Source organism: Octopus sinensis, linkage group LG15, assembly GCF_006345805.1.
Source record: "Octopus sinensis linkage group LG15, ASM634580v1, whole genome shotgun sequence".
In the NCBI taxonomy this organism is placed as follows: Eukaryota; Metazoa; Mollusca; class Cephalopoda; order Octopoda; family Octopodidae; genus Octopus; species Octopus sinensis.
The window spans coordinates 6,311,581-6,327,810 of record NC_043011.1 but is presented as its reverse complement, the minus strand read 5'-3'; the positions used below and the strand labels follow the sequence as shown (position 1 = coordinate 6,327,810).

Here is a 16,230-nt window from a genome sequence, read left to right as displayed (position 1 = left end):
AAGATGTGCACTAGAATTACTTGTGAAACTGGCAAGGGGCCACAGACGTTTGAGAAAGGGGTTGGGGTAGATGTAGGGGGCACTGATTTAGATCTGAGTCAATATTTCACGGGCACTTTTTTATTATTGATCCACCTCTCTCGAAGCCAGTCAACTGAAAGATTAAAAAGGGTCAAGTGAACTGCAGTGAAATTGGAACCCAGAACATATCAGGACGGAACTAGAAAGATTAAAAAGGGTCAAGTGAACTGCAGTGAAATTGGAACCCAGAACATATCAGGACGGAACTAAATACCACAAGGTAAATTATTCTGGGCACACATTGCCCTCCAGTACTCACTACCACTGATTTCTAACATAAGTACAACTGCAGGGACCACTATAGAGGTTGTCTGACATGCTAGAAATAACTCCATGTTACACCCTACCATCTCCATTAGACTAAGTGTTTCAAAATCCTTTTAAAATTTCTTTGTTTCAATTCATTCTGAAAATAAGAGTCACTGAGCAAGAATTTGAAACATGATAGGTCTTGATAATGATCACTTTAATCCTTTTGTTCCCATATTTCTCTGGTAATATACTGCCTTTGTTTCAAATGATTTTGAAAATATTGAAGAATTTAGTCAAATAACTCATTAAGTTAGTATTTAAAACATAAATGAAATGTTGATTGGAGATTTACATTTAGATTAATTTATCACAGAACCAGGAGTGGCTTGCATAAATTGCTTTCAAAAGAGTTTTTGAAATTAGATTCCAAGTAACCTTAAAGTTCTGTGACGAGAGTTGTTTCCGAGTTAAGGGGACTTTTTAATAAAATTCAACAGACTTTTAATAAAGCATTTATTTGCCATTTTCAAAATAAGTTATCTTAGATGTTTGTTTTCATGTTTTTATCTTTAAAGACACGCATACGACTGGCTTCATTCACTTTCCATCTACCAAATCCACTTACAAGGCTTTGGTCAGTCTAAAGTATTAGAAGACACTTGCCCAAGGTGCCACACAGTGAGACTGAACCTGGAACCATGTGGTTAGGAAGCAAACTTCTTATCACACAACCATACCTGCACCTATGTAGAAATATATCCTCTAATTAAAACATTTTGTTTCCCATAAATGTCTGATTAAAATCAGGGCTAGGGCCCAGTTGTTTATAAAATATAAACAGGGATCTTGGGATGTTTGGAAAAACCATGACAAAATAAGTTTGAAAATGCTTCCCAAAACAATGTTAATCTCTGACATACAAAGCAAGAGATGGTCATGGCTGGAACCCTGTTGATTCTTGGTCTGTTTAATCAAGGTTTGATCTGCAACCAAACAAGAATTCTATAGCCACAGTCATGGCTGTGTGGTTAAGAAGTTTGCTTTCCAACCACATAGTATCAGGTTCAGTCCTACTGCATGCCACCTTGGGCAAGTATCTTTGACTATAGTCTTGGCTCAACCAATGCCTGAGAGTGAATTTGGCAGATGGAAACAGTACGGAAGCCCATTATGTGTGTGTGCGTGTTCACACACATTCATGTCTCTGTGTTTGTCTCCCCCTACTACTCTGACAACCAGTGATGGTTTGTTTACATCTTTCTAACTTAGCAATACAGCAGAATGAGAGCAATAGACTAAGTACTTAACTCAAAGACTGGGGAGGGGGGGGGAATTTGTTTAAATCTTTCAAGGCTGTCTCCCAGCATGACCCACAACCAATGACTGAAAGAAAAGACTAAAAAATACTGATTAAGGTAAACATTTAAGGGGGTCAAATCTTTGGCACAAGGCCAACGATTCTGGAGGAGCTGGGGGCAAGTCGATTACGTCCACCCCCCAGGGCTCGACTGGTACTTATTTTATTGACTGCAAAAGGATGAAAGGCAAAGTCAACCCCAGCAGAATTCAAACTCAGAACATAAAAATGGACAAAATTTTGCTAAGCATTCTACTCAATTTGCTAACAATTCTGCCAGTTTGCTACCTTTGTACCGTTATAAGGTAAACTAATGACTTCTAACTTTGACACAAGGCCAGCAATTTCAGGGCAGCTGGTAAGTCTATTACATTGACTATTAGTTTGAATTCTGCTGGGGTTGACTTTGCCTTTCACCCTTTTGCAGTCAATAAGTACCAGTCGAGCCCTGGGGGGTGGATGTAATCGACTTGCCCCCAGCTCCTCCAGAATCGTTGGCCTTGTGCCAAAGATTTGACACCCTTAAATTACATTGACCCCAGAATTCAGCTGGTACTTATTTTAATTGGATCCTGAAAGAAGGTAAACTGATAATGAAACAAAGATGTCAAGGGGGGACATTCATGACATCAATACTGACTGACTGAAGAATTTAAGTTTGGCTCACGGCAACCTGGAGAAATATATCATCACGGACTTGGCAGTGGTTGTGACAATTTGAAAGAGTTGATTTAATGATGGTGGTGGTGGTGGTGGTGGGGTAATGGTTTTCTTTTTTCAAAAGACAGTGAAACAAGGAAAAAGTTATTGTATTATATAAACCTTCAATCTGATAAACTGTTAATTTATACAAGGACAGCTTTGAATATGTAAACATTTATATATATGACCTGTCACCCAGATAAACAGAAATAGTGCAGAGTGTGGGGGAGGAAGAGCATGATGTGGACTATCTGATTTGATTTTAATATAGTTGGCTCCAACTTACCAGATATTGGGCTACTTAACTCTTATCAGATTTTGCTGAAAATTTTAGATACTCTCCACTCCTGACTGCCACCTCACAAACCAATTTTGTACAGATTCATTACCCCTTTAGTATTTAAACCAATCATATCCCGCCCAAATACTCAAACTGTTTTATGTTCGAACTAGCCACATCTAACTTCTCACACCTATCCTACAATGTCATTCTGAAAATGAACAACCATCTCAGTGAAATCTCAAAACTATGAGAACATGCGTGATTAATTGAAAACAACGTGAATAAATAAACATTACATTTGAAACAATAATCAGAATACCAAGGGGTTAAAGGAGCTGTTGATTCCCCTCACTTGGAAAGGGGTCCTTATTCTAGCAGACACTTGGTAGGATAAGAATGAGATGTTTTGGCATTGCCTATTTGGCATCAGAGATTGGGAGCTGGCTTAACTGTCTCTCATCCTTGCCCAAGGTGCCACGCAGTGGGACTGAACCCAAAACCATGTGGTTGGTTAGCAAGCTACTTACCACACAGCCACTCCAACTGCAAACTTTTCTATTTTTTTTTTGGTGTGGGGAGGAGTGAACCGAGTTTAGTTGGCTGAGTATACTGTAGAAACCTCACCAATCTCACCAGTCTGGGTGGGCCTGAAAAGGTGCCCCACCCCTCCATTCTAACTTGGAAAGAAAGAAAGAAATACCAAAATCAAAACTAACCGAAATTGTATTCCATTGAAGATTTACTTCCTGCCTGTGTTCTTTAACGTGTCTTTCATCTCACAGAAAGAGATGGAGAGAAAGACAGACAGACAGACAGACAGACAGACAAAAACTGGCAGAAAAGAAACAAAAAAATAAACTGAAATCAGTACACTTCCATTATAAACAGAAATAAAACAAACAAAAAAAAATGGAAATACCATTTAGAAATTATTAGCACAACACCAACAGCAGTAATCTTGCTTTGTCAAAATATACTCAGTGGGATAACACCCATCAGATATGTTACGGTTGCCATGGTGGTGATAGTGGAGGAAAGAGTTGCAGTAGAAATATCAGAGTATCAGGCAAAAAATGTTTGACATTATTTAGTTAATCCTTTTTGCATCTTAAGTTCAAATTCCATTGGAGATAATTTGCCCTTCACTCTCCTGGGGTGAGAGTAAGGAAAGGTCAATCAAGTACCATTTAAGTAGTAGTATCAATTCAAATGACTAAATCCCTCCTCTAAAATATATGGCCTCCTAGCGACATAAAACACTACTACTACTACTACTACTACTACTACTACTAATAATAATAATAATAATAATAATAATAATAATAATAATAATAATAATAATAATAATAATAATAATAATAATAATAATGTGACAAGCTGGTAGAATCGTTAGCATGCTGGATAAAATGCTGAGCAGTATTTCAGCCATCACTACGTCCTAAGTTCAAATTCCACCGAGGTCGACTTAGCCTTTCATCCAACTTCCCTATAATTGCTGGCCTTGTGCCAAAACAAGAAACTACTACTACTATCATCATCATCATCATTAAGGTGCCAAGCTGGTAGAATCATCACTGTGCCAAGCAAAATGCTCAGCAGCATTTCATCTTTCCTTATGTTCAAATTCTGCCATGGTTGACTTTGTCTATCATCCTCTCAGGGTCAAGTACTGGGGGGGGGGAGGTCAATGTAACTGACCGGCCCCACCACTGCCAAAAATTTCAAGCTTTCTGCCTATTGTAGAAATAATTATTATTATATTGTTGTTCTTTGTATGCTATGAACATGTCCCTTTTTTCCCACTGTACATCGTCTCAACCAGGGCTGTGGAGTCAGAGTCGGAAACAATTAACGGGTAGCTGGAGTTGGAGTCGGTAAAACTTTATTGACTGACTCTGACTCACAATATCTTTCTTCTTTAACAGAAACCAGTTATGACATATAGGCTGACTCAAAGTACAAGCGTATGCATTGAGATATGTAGACCACAATCACTTAATTACATGTAGAGGAGTCGGAGTCAGAGATGCCAGTAATACAGGAGTCAGAGTCAAAGGTTTTTGCTTCGAATCTACAGCCCTTAATTTCTTCCTTTTTTTTTTTTATTCATTTCATTGGGCATGGCTGTGTGGTTAGGGAGCTTGCTTCCTAGCTACATGGTTTCGGGTTCAGTCCCACTGCGTGGCACTTTGGGTAGGTGTCTTCCGCTATAGCCCCGAGCCGACCGAAGCTTTGTGATTGAATTCGGCAGGCGGAAGTTACTACCGTGTGTGTATATGTGCATGTAGGTGCTCAGTGCCTCTCCGAAAGAGAGAGAGGGATATGTAAACCCCAACACTTTACTCTTTACTCTCTTTTACTTGTTTCAGTCATTTGACTGCGGCCATGCTGGAGCACCGCCTTTAATCGAGCAACGTGACCCCGGGACTTATTCTTTTTTTTTTGTAAGCCCAGTACTTATTCTATTGGTCTCTTTTTGCCGAACCGCTAAATGATGGGGACATAAACACACCAGCATCGGTTGTCAAGCAATGCTAGGGGGACAAACACAGACACACAAACACACACACGCATACATATACATATATACGACGGGCTTCTTTCAGTTTCTGTCTACCAAATCCACTCACAAGGCTTTGGTCGGCCCGAGGCTATAGCAGAAGACACTTGCCCAAGGTGCCATGCAGTGGGACTGAACCCGGAACCATGTGGTTGGTAAGCAAGCTACTTACCACACAGCCACTGCTGCGCCTATGTATTTTTGAAATGTCCCCCTCATCATCTGCCCTTGTGGCAAATAAATTACAGCATTATTATTATTATTATTATTATTATTATTATTCAACATTTGATAGTTTCAGGCAGATTTCTACTGCATCACCTGCTACAGCACCAGGTTGTTGAGGTGTGTGCAACAGTGTCTATTCTTTGTTGTTGTTGGTGGTGGGAGTGCAAACTCTTCCCAGTATTGTATTGCATCAGTTTTTTTGTGTGTGTGTGTGTGTGTGAGGTGTGGTGCAGTCTTTTGCTCTGTTGGGTATCCACCCAATAGGGTACATGTTGTGGGGACTGTTTATTTTATTGGATAGTCACTGAATGAGTTTGTTTTTGTGTTTGCAGATTCTTTTATTCGCGTTGTATTATTGAATTGATAAGGTCTTGTGTAGAATGTGGGCTGTTCCAATTACATTTATTAACGGATTAGAATCAATCTGCCAGTTTATTTTTAGTTTCACATTATACATTCTGTGTTCAAATTTCACCATTGACAACTTTGTCTTTCATCCCACCAAGGTACCAGCCATGTAAGTCCCAGGAACAATTCAATCAACAACACACCCTACTCCCTTATACATGCATACATATACAGTGTGTGTAATCATACCATCATCTTGATTCCAGCCAAAATTAACAAAAAAAAAAAAAAAAACCCAAAAAAATTAGCAGCACACACAGAACATTCCAGTGTTCATGTAGACATTAAAACCGGTGAACTACTAACAGCAGGATTATTAAGCAGCTGACATCGCCAAACACTCACACAGCCACCCACAACATACAATTTATAAACTGACATAAATCAGGGAGATGTGATGATCAGAGCTGGTGAATGGAACGGCACAGCTGCCGAGACGTTTCATATATCTGTATGTAAGATGTGTGCATATAATAAGATACACATAAACATGATACCATATAAATATATACAAAACATATCGTCATTGTATTGTTGTTTATTCATGCAATGAGATTATTTCATCATCATCGCTTAACGTCCATCTTCCATGCTGGCATGTGTGGTACACACACACACACACACGCTGATGGCCTGGTTGGACTTAGACAAGCTTAAAGAAAGTTGTCAGAAGCAAGAATAACAAAGTGCAGCAGCACTTGACTTTTTGAAAGAATTTTCTGTCAGCCGAGACGGTTCCATTTGCAGCTCTCAAAAATTGGTTTTTCAGATTAATAGCCAAAAGCAAAAAGCTTTTATCCCATAAATGGTGGTGCCCCAGCATGGCCACAGCTCGTGAGCTGAAACTAGATAAAATAAAATAATAATAAATAAATATATATGATTCTTGTCACTAGACACCAACGGGTTAAGTACTCATGGAATAAATGCTACCAGTTCTCATATAACAATACCTTTTCATATTACAGAGACGGCATATCTAAAGCTCACGTGCAGTTTATGGGGTACTCTAGCTGATATAAATTACACAGGGTACTTCAAATTGTGCACATTATATAAAGTATTATTATTACAACAATCTGTCACCTGTGATATTGGGGCTGCTTTCCATGCTGGCATGGGTTGGATGGTTTGACATGGAACTGGCCAGCGGTGAGCAGTCCAGGCTCCAACTGTCTATTATAGCATGGTTTCTATAGCTGGGTGCCCTTCCTAATGCCAACCACTTAGAGTGTGCTGGGTGTTTCTTACACATCACCAGCATGGGTGTGTTTACACAGCACTTGCACAGGTGCTTTTAAAGTGGCCCCAGCACCTGTAAAAGGACCAGGCTGTATGTGTGGAAGACATTGGTTTTACTTAGCTTGATGCGTCTTATCAAGTACAGCAAATTACCACATCTCCTGTTCCCTTGTTATTTCTTCAGTGAGACCCACCATCAGAAGATCCTCTCTCACCACTTTGTCCGTTTTTCCTGAGTCTACCCCCTTCCACAAGTACCCTCCATAATTAGAGCTTGGCATTTCTTTATGCAGCTGTCCTCATGACCCAACCAGCACAGTCTTCTCTCTTGCACACAACATCCAATGCCTCCAATACCAGTTCTCCTCTTAAATCATTTACACTCTGTTATGCTTGCACAGACATTGCCCATCCAGCAAAGCATGCTAGCTTCATTTCTTTCAAGCCTTCACAAGTCCCCTGTAGTCAAAAGCCCATGTTTCATTGTTATGTAACATAGCTGTACATACACAGGCATCATATAATCTACCTTTCACTCTGAAGGAGAGGTCCTTAGTTACCATAGTTACTTAGTTAATGTAGAAGCTCTCTGAACTTTGCCCATCCTGTTCTTATCCAGATAACAATACTTTCAGAACTCCCTCCACCGCTGCTAACTTGGTCTTCTAGGAAACAGAAGTATTTGAAGGGGCCTATTGATTGTGCATTTTTAGTGCTTGTTGCACCTACGCATTTGCCACATAGACTATATTCTCTGTTAACCTTCCGGTGATACCACTGTACCTCTTGTGTCCATTTATTTTTTTCTTTACAGCCTTTACTCCAAATGCAAGCTTCTTTTTTAATGATGGGAGGGGACTGAGTTTTGTTGGCTGAATATACTTAGAAAAAAATATTCAGCCAAAATAATTGGCTGATGAGAAATCATTCATCTAAGACAGTAGTTCTCAACTAGGGTCCACATAAGATTTTGTTAAAATTTATCTACAATAATTTAGTCCTACTTCTACAACGCACAAAATATTTTCAATTTTTTTTATACTCCAAATAATATTTAATCGAAAAAATTAGATTTTAGACACGGAATGACTATGAGGGTCAACCCCACCACCACACACATCCACCACTGAATAAAGCAGGAATCAAAGGAGTCCTTCAGTAAAAAATGGTCAAGAACCCCTGATCTAAGCACTTAATAGACTTCTGTATCCAGCATCTTGGCAATTTTGCAGCACACTCCAAGCATCTTCGTTATATATGGTACAGACATACTGTTCTCCGACCGCTTTTCTCTCTCTTTGATTATACATAGAATCACAGACTGTTTTTTTCTCCTCTCCCCACCACTATTCACCCCACAAGCTTTTCACAATTTCCAAAAGTACAGTTCAAAATTTGACAGACTTCTTCTTCCCCTTCTTAAAACCATTATTTTTTTTTGCATTTTCTTCATTCTAAATTCCCTCTCACAATTTCTCTGTCTAACGTACTCTTTCTTGCTACATAATATTCCATCATTTACTGATCTTATTCAATACAAACGGCAACAAGTCACGAAAGTAGATCCTCAGCTTCTTTTCCTAAATGTTAAACCAGATCATCTAAGAAAACTGAGAATAGAAAAGGGGCAAAGTGTTGAGCCTGGTGGAATTTAGCTCTCACAATACGGGAGCTTTGTAACCACCACAGCAGAATTCAGTTTGATAGATTCCATTTTGCCAGACTATCAAAAGCATTTGCTCACAAAGACAGCATTGCACTCATCCACAATGGCATCAGATTCCTCCACAACGGCATCAGATTCCTCCACAAAGATAGTGTTGCACTTGTCCACAAAGATAGCATCGCATCTATTTATGTTACAGAGTGTTTACACAGATTGCATCAGATTTGTCTATGATATTACAAAGTGTTGACGAAGATGTTTATGAAATGTCAATTCAATTCCGTTACTGATGATACTGATTAATGAAAGAGATCAGAAGTTAGATAGGATTGAATCTGGACCTCTTGTTGCGTAGAGGCAGCTCAGAGATGGTTGTGCATTAGTTTGGAAATATGCTGCAAATTAAGTGAGTATGAAAGAGGTGACACAAGGAGAATGGGAAATTAAGGATTACATCTAAAGTGTATGAAATAAGAACCAATCTACAGGTACTAGGAGACAATATAATCAAGAGTACCCTTGAAGGTGGTGCCTCAGTATGGCCATAGTCCAATGACTGAAACCAGCATAAGATAAAAAAAAAAGAGAAAAATAGAGAATCAGATAACTGGGAAGGAAAAGAGGCAGAGAGAGAGAGACAGGCAGACAGAGTAGAAAAGAGAAAGCGAGTGAGAAAAAAGACACACAGGGAGAGAAAGTGCGATGCACAGAGTGAGACTGACAAACACAAAGGAAGAGAGAAAGCAAAGATAAAGACACAGAGAGATACAGTGAGACAGACAGACAGAGACAAAGAGGAGTCTATGAGAGAGAGAAATAAAGAGGTGAAAGAGAGACAGAAAGTGAAGGATTTAGGAGAGATAAACATGGTCAGGATGATGGAAAAAAAATTTCAGTTAAACTAAGAATATTATCACAGCCATAATCTGACCCTGAAAGACAAATCATGTTTCATTGAATGAGGATGATAATGGTGATGATGACCTTCATCCAGTAATACAACACTGTATTAGCAGAAACTCACCAGAAATAGATTGTTTGCAGGAAAGGGTGTTTGCTTGTGTCTTTTTTCTTTTGTATGTCTTATTTATGTGTTTACTTTAGATGATTAGTTTATAAACCATATAGACCACCCACCCACACACTGTCTCTGCAATGGTGTAATATCAGGTTCCTGCCGTTGCTGTATGGGCAACAGAAATACTTCATGAGTGAAGGTAAAGAGAGGAGGGGGGGCTTGAATCAGAGACAGTGGTCAGGAAGAGTAAGTGAGCAGAGGAGGGGGGTGGGGGGACATCTCTTTTAATAATGAAGGGTTGTAACGATAATGCACTGTTATAAATGGTAAGCATGTGGGGACAAACAGAGAGAGAGAGATAGAGAGAGGGGGGAGAGAGGGAGGGAGAGAGGGGGAAAGATGGGGGGAGATAAAGGTAAACAGACACAGGTAAACATACTGGCGCTCTGTCGGTTACAGCAAGGGTCCCAGTTGACTGATCGACAGAACAGTCTACTCGTGAAATGTAGAAACGGCTGAGCCACGCCACAGACGACGTGTCCACCCTTAACATAGGTCTTGGTGAGATTCAGCAGGACACAGAATGCGACAAGGCTGGCCCCATTTGAATTACAGGTACAACTCAGTTTTGCCAGCAGAATGGACTGGAACAACGAGAAAATAAAGTGTCTTGCTCAAGGACACAACATGAACTCACAACCTCATGATCGTGAGCCAAACATCCTAACTGCTAAGCCACACACCTTCAGGCTACAGAAAGATTCACGTCCACACACGCAGACGGACTGCCGCTGAGACTGTGGACAGAGGTTTTTAGTGAGAATACACCCGAAGGAAACTGACAGCTTTGAATGACTACGATTAACAATAAAACAGTAATAAAATGATATGTTGTCATTGTAAAAGAGAAAGCAACCTGTTAGTGTGTGTGTAGAAGAAATGGGGAAGGAATTCCAAGTCTGGAATTGAAGAGCCTTGAAGTAAACATAGCACAAACTAAGGTTTAGTAAAGGAGAAAGGAACAAAAAGGGTCAGGGAAATGGCCATGCTCAGTCTACAAAAAGAAGAGTTGGCAGATATTCCAAAAGAGTGTCTCTGGTGTAAATACTGGCTGAACAAGAGATGTGGTGGGATTATAAAATAAAGGTGAGCCTTATACGTGGAAGGGGTACAGGTGTGTTAAGTATGAGGGACAACTGAGGCATCAATTTTCTGAAATGCTAAGGGACTCCCTTGAAATAGTCAACAGTTTCTGTTACCTAGGTGACCTAATTAACAATGGGGAAATGGGGTCTCTGGAAGTACAAAAGCCTGTAATAGTGGGGTGGTGAGCGAAGTGGTGTGTTGTAGGGCAGGGCGGAGGTAGTGCCGGCTACAGTTTCTGAATCAAGAAAACAACTTATTCCAGTATTTCACAATAGCGATAAGGTCTACTGATATGTTTTTATGTTAATTAAATATTTTACACAAATTAAGACTAGAAATCAATAATTACATACACACAATCTAAGGAGACTAGTGGTGGTGGTGGTTTTGGTGGTGGTGTGTGCCAGCAAAATTTGTAGTTATTGATTTATTGATACATCCTTACATTAGTATATCAACTTAAGTAATCTTATAGATAAATAATTAAAAAACATATATATATCTCATCATCATAATTTAACATCCATTTTCCATGATGGTTTGAGAGGAAATGGTAAGCTGGAGAGCAGTCCCAGACTCTAGAATCATCCAGTCCACACTGTAAAGTGGATGGCATTTGAAAGGGCATCCAATGGTAACAATCAAGCCAAAACTAACTTCGCCTGTGCCGGCACCATGTAAAAAGCACCGAGTCAACTCTGCAGAGTAGTTGGTGTTAGAAAGGACACCCAGCTATAAAGACCCTGCTAAAACAGACACAGTAGCCTGGGGTAGTCTTCTACCTGGCTGTCCTACCCATGCAAGACATTAAATGGTGATGTTGATGATATATTTATATATATATAAATCATTTAATGCTCATTTTCCATGATAATATGGGTTGGAGAATTTGACAGGATCCAACGATACATACAACTGGGGTTTTGCGGTTTTATTAATTGACTCAAAATATATATACACAAACACACATGATTAAACAAACACACATATACATAAACATATATACACACACACACACACACACACATATACATGGGTGGGGAGCTCCAAAAGGGTTCTCAGGGAGAAGCGTCCCTGCCTTCCTGAGCTAGTTTTCCACCACATTTCTTAAAAATCGTGGTAGAGGCTATGGTCTTGGGAAACTGAGGTTGGTGGTAAGCAAGGGCATGCTCTCCATAGAAAATCCAGCTCCAAAAAAGCCTCATGATAGCAAGGGAGAATGGGCACCCACCAGCCCAAAGGTTGGGGTGGGCTGCACCTGCCTACCTCAGTTGCTATAACATTGAGGTAGATCTGGCCACCACCATTAACGGGAAGAAAACCCAGATTTAAAACACTGGATGATAACATACATGTACATACATACACACAGACACACACATACATACAGACAGACATATATACATATATATTTGTCCCTAACTCCAGCTGCAGTGACCAGCTTGTCGAGTTCCTTGAGGACATTACTCAGATTACTGACAGTGGCTCATGGGTGGATGTTGTCTACCTTGACTTTGCTAAGGCTTTCAACTCTGTGCCACACAAAAGGCTTATGGTGAAACTCTCTGCAATGGGTGTGGGGGATGACCTTTTTAACTGGTTGAAATCCTTCATCCTCGGCCGAAAGGAGGTAGTCACAGTTCTAGGACAGCACTCTACACCATATGAGATGTCATCGGGTGTACCACAGGGATCTGTCCTTGGTCCCCTCTTGTTTGTGGCATACATTAACGACATAGATGCCAATTTAAAGAATGCCACAGTATTGAAATATGCAGACGACATCAAGCTGTACCTTGAAATCAAGAGGACAGATCCTGATGTCTACAACTCTTTCCTGCAATCAGACCTAGACACAATGCAGCAATGGATCACAGACTGGCAACTGAAACTGGCTGTGGACAAGTGTACCACCATGCATTTTGGGAGAAAAAACCCTGCGTTCACATACTCCCTCCACAACACTGATATCAAGAAATCCTCTTGCGAGCGTGACCTAGGCATCACTGTCAGCAGTGATTTGCGTTGGTCAAAGCATATCTCTAAGATTGTCAGGAAGGCCGAGGGTGTCTTGGCATCACTCAGCAGGTCTTTTGTTAGCCGCTCTCCAGCCATCTATTTAAAACTGTATACAGCTATGGTACGACCACACTTGGAATTCGCATCATCAGTTTGGAACCCCTATCTTGCACAGAACATTGATCTCCTGGAATCTGTCCAGAGACGTGCAACCAAACGCATACCCTCCATCAGACACCTACCATATTCTGAGCGCCTTGTTTCCCTGGGCATGGATTCACTGAAGCTCCGGCGTTTGTCGACGGACTTGGTAAACACCCACAAAGTTATCAACCACCTCACCAACAACAACACTGAACACCTTTTTGATCTCCATGTGTCTAACACACGTGGACATGCCTACAAAGTCAGAAAACAATACAGCTCCCACGACTTTCGGAAACATTTTTTCACGCTCAGAGTTGCTGAAGCATGGAATAAACTGCCTGCGTCAGTTGTTGACTGCCATGACACTGCATCTTTTAAGGCCCTCATGCTTTCCGAAATCCGCCGAAACTACACCTGATTATATATACACTTTAGATGAGTTGTAGTGCACCTGAGCACTGTACACAATTATTATTATTATTATTATTATTATTATATAATGTATGTAAATATACATATATATATATATACACATATGTGCATACATATATACACTCGAGTGTATGTACATGTGTAGATATATATCATTTAAAATCCGTTTTCCAGGCAGGTATGGGTTGGACAGTTTGACAGGAGCTGGCCAGGCCAGGAGCCATACTATATATACATACTACTGTATATGTGTGTGTGTGTGTGTACATATGTAATATTTTGGACTAACAAGTATATGTCGATTAGTGTGTCGAAGTGTTAAGTAGAGCACTGATACAGTTTGGGTTACCTGGTGTCATCCACAGTTGGGGTTATTTCCATTGGATCTACTTCAGGAATTCTGCAGTGTTAGTTGAGACAATAACAATAGTTTCTTAAGTGACGAGAAGATGGATTTGGTATTAATCTTTATTTTGTACAAGGGTCATCTTGACCCATCCTGCTAGTGTCCCATATGGGCGAGACTGTTCAACATGTTGTGTTGCATCCATTTTGAGACCCGGACAGTAAAATGGATGCAACAGAGTCCCAGCCAAAAGGGTCAGTAGCAGAATGGGGTCAAAACAACAATTGTACAAAATAAAAATTAATACCAAATCCATCTTCTGGTTACTGCCCCTGGGAGCTCCTCTATGCTGATGACCTTGCTCTAATTGCTGAGTCACTATCAGAACTGGAGGAGAAGTTTCAGGTGTGGAAGCAAGGATTAGAATCGAAGGGCCTTAGAGTCAATCTAGCTAAAACCAAAGTCCTAATAAGTAGGAAGGTAGACAAATCACAAACGCCTTCAGGTAGATGGCCCTGCTCGATCTGTAGAAAAGGTGTAGGTAGAAACTCTATAAGGTGCACCAAGTGTAAGCTATGGACACATAAGAGGTGCAGCAATGTCAAAGGAAGGCTAACTAGGAAAATAGTTTTTGTATGTGGCAGATGCTCAGGAGCAATAAACACTGAAAATGCGCAGAGGCCAACTTCCACCACATTCCAGGGAGAAAAACTAGAAATAGTTGATAGCTTCCGTTACCTAGGTGACCAAGTCAGTAGCAGGGCAGGGTGTGCTGAAAGTGTAACTGCTAGAGTAAGAATAGCCTGGGCAAAGTTCAGAGAGCTCTTACCTCTGCTGGTGACAAAAGGCCTCTCGCTCAGAGTAAAAGGCAGACTGTATGACGCATGTGTACGAACAGCCATGCTACATGGTGGTGAAACATGGGCCGTGACTGCTGAGGATATGCGTAAGCTCGCAAGAAATGAAGCCAGTATGCTCCGATGGATGTGTAATGTCAGTGTTTATACTCGACAGAGTGTAAGTACCTTGAGAGAAAAGTTGGACCTAAGAAGCATCAGTTGTGGTGTGCAAGAGAGACGTTTGCGCTGGTATGGTCATGTGGCAAGAATGGATGAAGATAGTTGTGTGAAAAAGTGTCATACCCTGCAGTTGAGGGAACCTGTGGAAGAGGTAGACCCAGGAAACCTGGGACGAGGTGGTGAAGCACAACCTTCGAACTTTAGGTCTCACCGAGGAAATGACTAGAGACCGAGACTTATGGAAGTATGCTGTGCATGAGAAGACCCGGCAGGACAAGTGAGACCATAACCCATGGCCTCTACCTGGGATGTAGCCAGTCCACTTATGCATACCTTTCTGTCTTGGGACACAAAACTCTACTTGTGAAGACCTGTTGAGGCAAGTGAGAATCAGAATCAAAATCAAAATCGATCAACATCAATGAAAATTGTAGCTGTGATACCAGTGCCGGTGGCACATAAGCGAACCATCTGAATATGGCCGTTACCAGTGCCGCCCCGACGGGCATGTGAAAAGCTCCATCCGATCGTGGCTGTTTGCCAGCCTCATCTGGCACGTAAAAAGCACCCACTACACTCACAGAGTGGTTGGCGTTAGGAAGGGCATACAGCCATAGAAACATTGCAAGATCAGACTGGGCCTGGTGCAGCCTTCTGGCTTCCCAGACCCCAGTTGAACCGTCCAACCCATGCTAGCATGGGAAGCGGACGCTAAATGGTGATGATGATATATTTACACACACGCACACATACACACCGCCTTGTCTGGCTTCCGTGCTGGTGGAACGTAAAAAGCACCAACCATTCGTGGCCGTTGCCAGCCTACCCTGGCACGTAAAAAGCACCATGCATACATGGCCGATGCCAGTCCCGCCTTGACTGGCTTCCGTGCCAGTGGCACATAAAAAGCAACATCCGATCGTGGCCATTTGCCAGCCTCGTCTGGCACCTGTGCAGGTGGCACGTAAAAAGCACCCACTACACTCTCGGAGTGGTTGGCGTTAGGAAGAGCATCCAGCTGTAGAAATACTGCCAGATCAGACCGGGGCCTGGTGCAGCAGTCCTGGCTTCCCAGACCCCGATCGAACCGTCCAACCCATGCTAGCATGGAAAACGGATGTTAAACTATATATATCACATTGGTTGTGGTATGTGTGTTTATAATAAGACCACAATCTGTGCAGGTTTACTGCTCTTCCAAATGGCAGCTGATTGTGTAAGCTGTGACAGAATCAAACTATTGAAGAACCAATGAGGGGCTTACACCCGGGGTGGGGAAACCCCACCAGCAGACGCACTTGCATGTACTAAATATACTGTATGT

At 41.2% G+C, this 16,230-nt stretch overlaps 1 protein-coding gene across 4 annotated transcripts in view; it reads right to left on the bottom strand.

Annotated features, from left to right (window-relative positions):
• Window positions 1-16,230, bottom strand: part of LOC115219729 (alpha-1,3-mannosyl-glycoprotein 4-beta-N-acetylglucosaminyltransferase A) — a 187,656-nt gene that overhangs the window by 149,794 nt on the left and 21,632 nt on the right. Inside the window, exon 1 of one of the 4 annotated variants that reach the window (XM_036509431.1) lies at window positions 3,392-3,414. The exons of the other annotated variants lie outside the window; for them this stretch is intronic. The gene's annotated coding sequence lies outside the window, so the exon portion shown is untranslated. Of the gene's footprint in view, window positions 1-3,391; window positions 3,415-16,230 lie in introns of those variants that run through there. 4 annotated transcript variants of the gene reach the window in all.